Raw genomic sequence first — 12,311 nt, 5'->3', positions numbered from 1 at the left:
ATATAACTATAGGACATTCAACAAGTACCAACTATATCTGTAGGACATTCAATAAGAACTTAGTATACCGATAGGATATTCAACAAGTACCTGCTATAGCTATAAGACATTCAACAAGTACCTGCTTTAACTATAGGACATTCAAGAAGTACCTGCTATGACTATAAGACATTCAACAAGTACCTGCTATATCTATAGGATATTCAACACGTAACTCCTAAATCTATAGGCCATTCAACAAGAACCTACTATACCAATAGGATTTTCAACAAGACTTGCTATAAATATAGGACATTCAACAAGTGACTGTTATAACTAACTAAATGACATACATTAAGTTCATACTATAAAAAAGCAAATTGAACACGTAACTGCTATGTGTCTAAGACATTCAACAAGAGCCTACTTAACCGATAGGATATTCAAAAAGTACCTGCTATAGATATAGGAAATTCATCGAGTACCTGCTATAACTTTAGGACATTCAACAAGTACCTGCTATAACTATAGGACATTCAACAAGTTCATACTATAAAAAAAGCAAATTCAACACGTAACTGCTATATGTTTAGGACATTCAAAAAGAGCCTACTATACCGATATTCAAAAAGTACCTGCTATAGACATAGGAAATTCAACAAGTACCTGCTACAGGTATAGTATAATCAACAGGTACCTGCTATACGTAAAGAACATTCATCAACTACCTAGTAATTATATTGGACATTCATTAACTACCGGCTATAACTATGATATTCAACAAGTTCCTACTGTCAAAAAGGAAATTCAACACGTACCTGCTATATATAAAGGACATTCAATAAGAACCTAGTATACCGATAGGATATTCAACAAGTACCTGCTATAGCTATAAGACATTCAACAAGTACCTGCTTTAACTATAGGACATTCAATAAGTACCTGCTATAACTATAGGACATTCAACAAATACCTGATATAACTATAGGACATTCAACAAGTACCTACTATATCTGTAGGACATTCAGTAAGAACCTAGTATACCAAAAGGATATTCAACAAGTACCTGCTATAGCTATAGGACATTCAACAAGTACCTGCTATAACTATAGGACATTCATCAAGGACCTGCTACAAATATTGGACAATTATCGAATACCTTCTTTTAATTGAGGACATTTAACAAGTACCTCATTTGACTATAAGAGTTTTTTTGTTTGACATTTAACAAGTACCTAGACTTCATATACACTGGTATAGGTGGTTATAATAGACCCCGCCATGAAAAATGAAACAACGTTTCTTAGAAAACTAACGGCTTTTACGAAATAAAATATCATGACAGACAGGAACCAACGACAACCACTGAACTACGGCTCATGACTTAGACAATGTACCGGAGTAAAACATTAAACATGTATGTGAGAACCCATTAACCCATGAACCTTTGACAGTGGTATAACGGCACAACATAAGAACAAACTAGATAACGCTGTGTATCACACACTATAATCAGCATCCACTTCACAAGGTTTTTTTTTCTGGGTATGAATTAAGTTTTATGATAAACTTGATGAAATTTGGATACTACGGAATCATATTTGGGACAAACTAGAATTAAAATTGCCATTGAACTTTTGTTTCAAATTCGAAATTTTGACAAATCAAATCTTATTGAAACATCGAATTTTCAACTTTTCAAATCTCGAAATTTTGACTTTAATTGGAAATTTTAGCTATTAGAAATTTTGAAATTTCGGCTTTTAGAAAGTTGAAAGTTTTGACTTTTTGAAAAGTCGAAATTTCAGCTTTATAAAGTCAAAATTTAGACTTTAAACTCAAAATAAACCCAAAATTTCAAGTTTTAGAATCTGGAAATTTCAACTTCTCAGTATTTATATGTTTATATGTTCTAAAACTAGAAAACTGAGGAGCTCATGAGTCGTCCTGAATATGCATGGCATATTTTGCCACTTGATTTACCATTGTTTCAACAAGGCAAAGTCGTTGACCTGCTTTTGGGATACCGAACAGGACTTTTAACCCAATCATAAAACATAGGATGCAAAATGTCCTTAGATGTGACGACCCTATGACAGAGTCGTGGACACTAAAACATGGAATATGGGAAAATAACATTTTTTTTTCTGTCAACACGCATGCTCCTTCCGAATTAAACTCTTCAATCTTAAATGTTAATCCATATCATTATTAAAGAGAACAAAACTATTTCTGAATATAAATTGACAAAATGTTTGGATGACGCTTTATTTATTTATTTGCGTCCATGTCATCTCCTTCTAAAATTGTAATAGCTGTGTTTGAATACTTATATTAAAGTTGTAATACTTTTTAAAAAAGTCGATATTTCAAGATTTCAAAAGTCAAAATTTCAGATTACAGTCAAAATTTCGAGATTTGAAAAGTCAAAAATTTGAGTTAAAGTCGACATTTTTAGATTTGACATGTCAAAAGTTCGACTTCGAAACAAATGTGCCCATTTTATTTTTTACTATGTCCCTATATTTTTCTTATTGTTGATGGACGAACAGTTGTCTATAATTGCTTACACCCAATTCATTTGAACTTTGGTGGAATAGTTGTCTTATTGGCAATCATATATTACCACATAACACCTCCTTATTCTTTATATTGCTATAAAGAAATATCGTGTCACTGTACTACTAGTTTAACCTAAACACGGTTCAAATTTTTGACAGAAGAAACAAGGTAACTGTATGCATGGGACTAATAGTTTGTATGTTTGCTTAGTCCAGACTCCAGGTTACGGAAATCGTATTACAGATATTTGAAATGTAAAAAATGGAACGGTTGAAATTCCGTGTCCTATTTGACTAACAAAAAAATACCTACAAATCGCTTATGTTGGCCCAAGTAAATAAATCGATCGAGAATTTAGTCAATGGTAAACATGAATGTGACACTATGTTTTGATTTTTTCATGAACTTAAATATTGATATGAATAGATCTTTTCAAAGCTCTGATAGGGGCAATGCAGAATATTTAACCACGTGGCTATCACCAGAAGAGTAAAAAAATTACATTCAGAGTGTTACACTGAATAAATTCCACAACGGCTTGCCATACGAAAAAGTTGCTTAGTCTATATGTTTGCCAAATATTGGTCAATGCTAATTTGTTTTGTTCATAATACGCTTCCGTAGGATTCACATGGATCAAATTATAATTTGAAATTATTTTGGCAAATTTAATGCACGATTTTAAAAGAAAATTTAATTCAAAATTCAATATTTAATGGTTTATAATCATTAAATAGTTCGAACTTTCCTTAATTACTTGTCTGGGTCGATATAAGATGGTCCGAGTTGACTTAACATAGTCGGTCCAAAATTTCTCCGGACCGACTTGTCCAATAATCATCATTTATTATTAAGCGTTTGACAGATAAATGATTGGTTTGCCTTATATTAAACGCTAAGGTAATATTGATGTTGATTTTTTAATATTAAAAAATCAGCGTATTATTTAATATTAAAAATTCATTTATTAATATTAAAAAATCAGACTGAATATTTAATATTAAAAAATGATTTTTTAATATTAATAAATGATTTTTTAATATTAAATATTCATTTATTAATATTAAAAAATGACAGTATTTTTTAATATTAAAAATTCGATTTATTAATATTAAAAAATCATTTTTTAATATTAATAAATGATTTTTTAATATTAATAAATAGGGAATAAATTCCACAACGGCTTGCCATACAAATATAATTAATAGTTCCAAATATTTTTTCATTTATTTGTCACAAACTAATATAGGTTTGTAACTTATCTATAAAATGTCAACAATTTTTATCTACACAATGTAATGTAATATATACATTAATAAAAATAGATTATTATCTAATTAAAGGATTTCACTTCATAATTTTTATATATATATATATATATATATATATATATATATATATAGCATTCAGAAAATTAGTTTATACAAAATAACAAACAAACCTGACAAAAAATTCTTCAAATAATTTACCAAAGAATGTCTTTTAAAAAATTCGTAAGGGTGTCAGTGTCTCGCCTACTTTTGCTGTTAATCGCAGGCTCAACAAAAATGAGGAAACAATTAATAAAAATATTCCTCTCTATACTATCTTTTGATTGTAAGTAGCTTCTGTCCAAGTTTGGTAAAAATCCAGGATAGTTTATGAATCTAATAAATGTTTTAAAAACTTAAACTGCAGACTGTATGTAATGTTAACTGGAAGAAAAACTAAGTCCATTTATAAGTAAAATACGGAAAAAATGGAACAAAATTTTAACAAAATTTCCTTCTAGATAATAGCTTTTAATCATAAACAAGCTTCTGTCCAAGTTTGGTACAAATCCAGGATAGTTTAAGAAAGTTGTTAAAATTTTAAAAGTTTTAACCACATAGTGAATGTAATGTTTCCTGGCAGAAAAACTAAGTCCATTTATATTATTTTATTTATTAATATTACTTTTACTGTTTAGTCTGGTTTTTGTGATATACATTTGACGTGACTCTGTACTTATGTATATCGTCATACTTTGTACTACACAATCATTTTATTTTATTTATTAATATTACTTTTACTGTTAAGTCTGTTTTTTGTTATATCCATTTTACGTGACTCTGTATTTATGTATCCCCTCATACTTTGAACGACAAAATTATTTTATGTCTACCTGTGCGAATTTCAAACGCGCGATTTTACGCCAGTACTTAAAACCTTCCATCCTTTATGGGTGGATTTTACATAGATAAATAAAATCGTATAATATAAGCAAAATGAGGATTTTAAATTTGATGTATGCCTTTTTGTGCTTCTTCATTACATTTGTTTGTTTTTATAGTGATTAAGATGATAACACAATGTTGACTGCTGTACCCCTATTTTTGACATTTTTACCTATTGTGTCTGTTTGTTTTGTTCACGCATCGTTGTCAATATAATGGAATTTGATGCGACTGTCATACAAGTGAGAGGTTTAGCTAGCTATAAAACCAGGTTCAATCCACCATTTTCTACATAAGAAAATGCCTGTACCAAGTCAGGAATATGACAGTTGTTATCCATTCGTTTGATATGTTTGGTTTTTTTTTATTTTGCCATTTAATTGGGGACTTTCCTTTTTGAATTTTCCTCGGAGTTCAGTATTTTTGTGATTTTACTTTTTATAAGTAAAATACGGAAAAAATGGATTTTTTTTTTACAAAATTTACTTTTGAATATTATTTTATGATCATAAACAAGCTTTTGTCTAAGTTTGGTAGAAATCCAGGATAGTTTAAGAAAGTAACTAAAATTTCAAAAACTTTAACCACAGAGTGAATATTTGTGGACGCCGCCGCCGACGACGACGACGACGCCGACGGAATGTAGAATCGCTATGTCTCGCTTTTTCGACAAAAATGAGTTATCATCCTTTGTACAGAAATATGGTTTAACATAGTACTCTAACATTAGATATGGTCCAGAGTTATGGTCCATAACTCTGGACTAAATCATCCGATCGGAACAAAATTCGAACTTGATCTTGGCAAAACTATATACCAAATATCAAATCAATATCTTCAAGAACGAAGAAAAAAAGTGTGGAAAACTGATTTGCCGGACTGACGGATGGACAGACGGACGGACGGACGGACAGAGTGCAAACCTAAAGTCCCCTTCGACTTCGTCGGTAGGGGACTAATAACCCCCAAAATAAACCCCAACCTTCCTATTGTGGTATGGAACCTTCTGCTAAAATTGAATGGAGATCCATACACTTATACTCAAGTTATTGCCTGCAAACCAGAAAAATAGTTGTTTTCGGCCCCTTTTCGACCCTTAATTATTAAACGGTATGGGCCATGACCCTCCAAAAATCATTCCAAACTTTCCTTTTTAAGTATGGAACCTTGTGTTAAAATTTCATAGAAATCTATACTCTTATACACCAATTATTGTCCTGAAACATGAAAAATGCTTGTTTTTGGCCCCTAATTTCTAAACAGCTACGACAATAAACCCCAAAATAAATCCCAACCTTTCTATTGTGGTATTGAACCTTGTGCTAAAATTTAATAGAGATCCATACACTTATACTCAAGTTATTGTCTGTGAACCTGACAAAAAATTGTTTTTGTTAGACTCTTTTTAGCCCTTAATTCCTAAACAGCTATGACAATAACCCCAAAAATTAATCCCAACCTTCCTATTGTGGTGTGAAACCTTGTGATAAAATTTTGAACAAAGAAATATCTCTTATACGCGATTAATTGTCTTAAAACCAGACAAAATAATTGGTTTTGGCCCCTTTCTGGCCCCTTATTACAAAACAGCTAAGATAATAACTCCCAAAATCAATCCAAACCCTGCTTTTGTTGTATGGAACCTTATATAACCAGGAAGATTTGGACAAATGTGTAATAGAAATAAAGCTAATTCCGACAATATATTTTAAGTGCTATAGTGACAATTTATTAATCCGTTTATCAAACCTTTTACATTTCTTTGTGTTTAATTAATTCTATTGTTAAATATATGTTTGTCGTAATGGAAATCACTCTGACGATGACAAGTTAATCCTTTGGACACTAATCCTTTGCTATAGTAACTGTTTTCTATATATGCTTTTGTATGTTATTTTGTAGTCAGTTTAGGTCTTAGGTCTGGTACTGTCCGGACCTTGCTAATAAAGTTTAAAGTATTGGTATTCCGTCTTTGAATTACTATAACACGGAAAACGCCCGGTTATATATTGGTTGAGGTACCCGCGGCACGATCTTGAGCTAGTTCCCCCAAACTAGTAATGAATACCTCTAGAAGCAACTATATGGAAGGAACCTGGAATTACCAGCCTTGCAGAAATAGACATCCGTTTCCGATGAGAAAAGCAGATACCTATTTGGACTTTCTGTGCAAATATTGCGGTAAGACATTGAACGTTTTCACCTACCATCGGTGTTATGCAGCTAACGCTTATTGTTACAAGTGCAGACATCATGGACATTTTGCCCGTATGTGTAGTTTTCACGTTAAGTCGTGTGAAAACCCAAAACCGAAGAAGAAATCAAAGTCAAAAATTCAAAGAGACAGCGACCGAATGAAAATGTTTATTGAGAAGAAACAAATGTCTCAATTTCCGTTTCAAGAACTCGAGGACAAGGAACTCTCCGCTTTTACGTGCTCCTGGATACAGGACGAATCCGCGAAACTACACATTAACAAGTTGAAAGTGTCTAACCGAAACTTCATCAAAGAAATCGCTGTGCTGAAGTGTGAAAATTCTAAATTGGATACCGTAGTGAAGGATAATGTAATGTTGAGTGACAGTTTGGACAAATTAAATTTGGAACGTTTAGAACATGGCCGGATAATTCAAAAGATCGAACATGAATTAGCCGAACATACAAGTAGAACTAAAATTTTTGAAAAAGAAATAAGTGGTTATACAGATAGAAATGAACATTTGGAAAGAGTAATAGTTCAACTGAAAGAGGAAAACCTAAATTTAACGAACACCAGACAACGCTTAACAATGGAGTTCAAACATTCTGACATGCAGTACAATCGCATCTTAAATGATATGGAAGACGAAATTCAGAGACTTAAGGAAGAGAACGTAAACAGTAGACACGAGATTCAACATCTAGATATAAAACATTCAAACCGAGATGTGCGTTCGACCCTTGCAATTTGCTCGCGTGGCAATTCGCAGCAACGTCATCGGCGAGGTAAAGGATACCCACGACGATAACAAAATTCATTCGGCAAACTCGGAGACCGAGTTTAGGTGGAGTAGTGGCGAATATAACCAGGAAGATTTGGACAAATGTGTAATAGAAATAAAGCTAATTCCGACAATATATTTTAAGTGCTATAGTGACAATTTATTAATCCGTTTATCAAACCTTTTACATTTCTTTGTGTTTAATTAATTCTATTGTTAAATATATGTTTGTCGTAATGGAAATGAACTTTTACCATAATTCGAAAAGTGCTTTATATGAACTCTCGTTTTAGATGCAATATTTCTATGAACTCTCGTTTTAGTTTTAAATTGAACATTTCTTGTTTTAAAATGTTTCTTTATTCTTAAATATAATGTTTCTTTATTTCAAATACCCAAAGAGATTATAGATTTACTATTTTACAACTTAATCCGATGGCTGTCAAAAGTGCTAAAGATAATACATGTATCTAACACTCGAACTACAAAAGAAGCAATTATCGCTATTTTACCAAGTTTAGCCGGAGGACAATAATCCGATTATTATTACATAAGATTGGACAATAATTTATATTTTATGAGAACCTTTTATAATGTTTTAATACCCTTATCTTTGACTTAATTTATGTTTTGTAAACGGTTGCTTGGGCAGTCTTCCCCTAGCTCTCAAGCTGTACACATGTGAATAAATTTGTATATATTGTATATGGTCTTGCGTTTAAAGCAGCCACAGTGTCGATTATAGACCTACAGACTTTAATGTAACCCGTGCCGAAATTCACGGAGTTATACCGAAATTCACGGGGTTATAATATGCTAAAATTTCATAGCCATCCATGAACCTATACTCGTTATTTTCTGCGAACCAAAATGTCTTCAGACGCAGACAACACCATAATATAATACTACCTGCGGTCGTATAAAAACTGAATGGGTTTATGAACACTAATGCTACATCAATCTTTAAAGACCCAAATGTTGCAAAACACCTGTCCTACCTCCATGACAAATATGTTGTCCCCACAGATAAAGCCTCAAACAACATCGTTTTTGGGTGTAAATCACATTACATAACCTGTTTGATAAATGAACTAGATATCATTGAGATGGGAGCCATCTCTGTGGGCCCCGCTGTGAATAATGTGTGGTAAAAATGTGTATCTTTATCATTGGACATGGGGTTGTCAAATGAAACCAAAGTTTTTGACCTTGACCTTTGACCTAGGAAGTTGTACATAAATTATGACACACCCTCTGGTGTTTGTTTATATACATATCAAGTATAAACTTTGAAATCATAACAGTTCTCAAGATATAGAGCGGACACGATCTTTACCATAGGACATGGGGTTGTCAACTAAAACCAAAGTTTTTGACCTTGACCTTTGACCTAGGAAGTTGTACATACATTATGACACACCCTCTGGTGTTGGTTAATATACATATCAAGTATAAACTTTGAAATCATAACGGTTCTCAAGATATAGAGCGGACACGATCTTTACCATAGGACATGGGGTTGTCAATTAAAACCAAAGTTTTTGACCTTGACCTTTGACCTAGGAAGTTGAACATACATTATGACACCCTTTGGTGTTGGTTAATATACATGTCAAGTATAAACTTTGAAATCATAACGGTTCTCTAGATATAGAGCGGACACGATTTGTTACGGACGGATGGACGGACAGACTGATCACTATACGGCGGCCGCCATTCGGTGGGGCCCTAATTAGCCAATAGGTATTGACAATTCACTTGGAAACATCACATATACCCCCACGACACTTACCAAGGAGGAAATCCTGGATAATCATAGGTCTGTTCTATGTTCCTTTGGAATTTTTACCAAAGATGAAGAACTGGATCTCCCTTCACTGTATTGGATACCTAAACTACAGAAGTGTCCTTACAAACAATAGTATATTGCTGGGTCTCCACGAAACCTCTTTCTAAATTATTAACATTTATTTTATCAGCAATCAAAACCGGGCTTCAAAGTTATTGTGAAACTACCTAATCTAGAGGTGGTTTGAATCAGATGTGGATACTAAAAAATTCCAAAGATCTTTTAGAGTACATACAATCTAAGACTCTTTCATCTTGCAATAGTTTTAAAACAATTGACTTTTCTACACTTTACACAAGTATTCCCTATTCCAAACTAAAAGACAAATTGAAAGAGTTGGTCATGCTTTGTTTCATCAAAAAGAATGGCTTACGTAGATACAGGTTTCTTGTCTTAGGGAGGGATAAATCGTACTTTGTAAAAAATCACTCTGATTCAAACTAAAAAATTCTCTGAAAACGACATTTTTAAGATTCGTAATTTCTTGATTGACAACATATTTGTTACATTTGGAGGACGTGTTTTTCAACAAACAATCGGCATTCCCAAGGAACCAACTGTGCTCCTCTTCTTGCCGATTTGTTCCTTTATTCATATGAGGCTGACTTCATACAGGAACTTCTTAATAGGAAGAAAGAAAAGAAGTTAGCAGTATCCTTTTATTTCACTTTCCGCCATATAGATGTTCTTTCACTAAATAATTCAAAATTTGGTGACTATTCTGAACGCATCTATCCCATCGACTTTGAATAAAGGATACAACAGATACAGTTAAGTCTGCCTCATATCTTGACTTACATCTAGAAATTGACAATGAGGGTCGGTTGAAAACAAAACTTTACGACAAAAGAGATGATTTCAGCTTCCCAATTGTGAACTTTTTATGTAGCAACATTCCAGAAGCGCCTGTATACGGAGTATATATCTCCCAGTTAAAACGATATTCCAGGGCTTGTGTTTCCTATCATGATTTCCTTGATAGAGTGTTGCTGCTCCCAAGGAAGCTATTAAACCAAGAGTTCTAAGTGGTGAAGTTGAAATCATCCCTTCGTAAATTTTACGGACACCAACTGTCCATCACGAGTTGGTTGACCGTTATGGAATATCTGTTTCACAGATGACGACGGATATGTTCCGATTGTCGAAACTACAATCTCCTCCCCTTCCCCCGAATGTGACTTACCGAATTAGACATATCACCTGGTTTGTACTTACATGAGCAACACGACGGTTGCCACATGTTGAGCAGAATCTGTTTACCCTTCCGTGGCACCTGAGATCACCCCGATTTTTTGGTGGGGTTCGTGTTGCTCAGTCTTTGGTTTTCTATGTTGTATTTTGTACTGTCGTTTGTCTGTCTTTTTCTGTTTTTTTTTTGTTTTTTTAGCCATGGCATTGTCAGTTTATTTTAGACTTGTGAGTTTGAATGTCCCTTTAGTATCCTTCGCCTCTCTTTTACTATAAACTAAATTGTTTTTTTTAACTAATTAACCAAAATTAAAAGTGGTATTGAGGTGGAAGAAAACAGACTTGTTCAATAGTGTACTATAGTGTAACATAGATATAAAATAACTACCGGAAGAATCCCAGGTTCTCCTGATAGAGGAAAGATTTACAGAAGGTAACTACAACCGGACTCTACATGCGACATATACTATTGGTATCGGTATCGGTATCGGATTCGACCCTGAACTCGTTATTTATTGGTAGTTTTAATTATGTGGAAAACAAAGGGGCCTGGAATGGTGTAATTTTTAAACAACACCATTTTCCTATATTAGTTATATATAAAGTTGAATTCTTTGATTTGTCTTTGATTTGTCGTTTTTACGTCATGCCGGCTAACAAATTGGAACTCGTTAATTTAGAAGTATAGATAGCAATTCTTGCCAAGATAAGACCTATACTTCAAAGTGTACTCCTTGCTTGATTTTCTCCACATAACAGAGCACGCACTAACATAAAGAGAATTATAACAAACACAAGGTTAGACTGGTATGAGGTGGATCCTCTACGCTACACCTTTTCTGTTTTTCAACAGAATCACTCCATACTTGCTTACTCTCCACAACAGAGCACGCACTAGCATATTTAAGTGAAATATCATCGCAAATACAAAACAAGTCTAGTGTGCCACTCTGTACCCAAATATCTGCTAAAAATTATGTTAGTTATATCGTCTTCGTAGGAGTGGGAACCTCCACTCTGCACCATTAGTTAAATTTTTTATCAACAACATCAAGCCTCTCAAATCGTCTCACATCTGTCACCATACTCTCTCATTATATCATCTTCATATTAGAACTATCTTTACATATATATCTCACCAACTAGATATTGTGAGTGTTTCAAATTATAGCCAACATAAACAAATTGCCCCCTGGCACTCCTATAAAATTTCCTTAGCTTAAAAGTATATACAGGACAATATACACTGGAATGAGTGCGAAACTCCACTCTTAACCTGAATCTAATTAGTTCCAAATCAGCAGTTACTTGTACAACTGGGTACCTCCACTCTTCACCAATACCGGTATTTCAATATTTCAATTTTTGATCTACAACATCAAGCCCTCTCAAATCGTCTCACAACTGTCACCATACTATTTTTAACGGTTTTCAAAATAATAGACAAAACTTGCATTTTACCCCTATGTTCTATTTTTAGCCATGTTGGCCATCTTGGTTGGCAGGTAGGGTCATCGGACACATTTTTTTAAACTAGATACCCCAATGATGATTGTG

At 33.3% G+C, this 12,311-nt stretch overlaps 2 protein-coding genes across 4 annotated transcripts in view; both read right to left on the bottom strand.

The window, feature by feature from the left end:
• The window catches only part of LOC127701179 (uncharacterized), a 213,226-nt gene that overhangs the window by 128,421 nt on the left and 72,494 nt on the right, over positions 1-12,311 (bottom strand). The gene's annotated exons all lie outside the window — the stretch shown is intronic.
• Positions 1-12,311, bottom strand: part of LOC127701173 (uncharacterized) — a 152,260-nt gene that overhangs the window by 134,610 nt on the left and 5,339 nt on the right. The window lies entirely within an intron of this gene.

Source organism: Mytilus californianus, unplaced genomic scaffold, assembly GCF_021869535.1.
Source record: "Mytilus californianus isolate M0D057914Y unplaced genomic scaffold, xbMytCali1.0.p SCAF_5, whole genome shotgun sequence".
NCBI lineage: Eukaryota > Metazoa > Mollusca > Bivalvia > Mytilida > Mytilidae > Mytilus > Mytilus californianus.
Note: the sequence above shows the minus strand (reverse complement) of the source record. Positions and strands in the feature narration are given on the sequence as shown.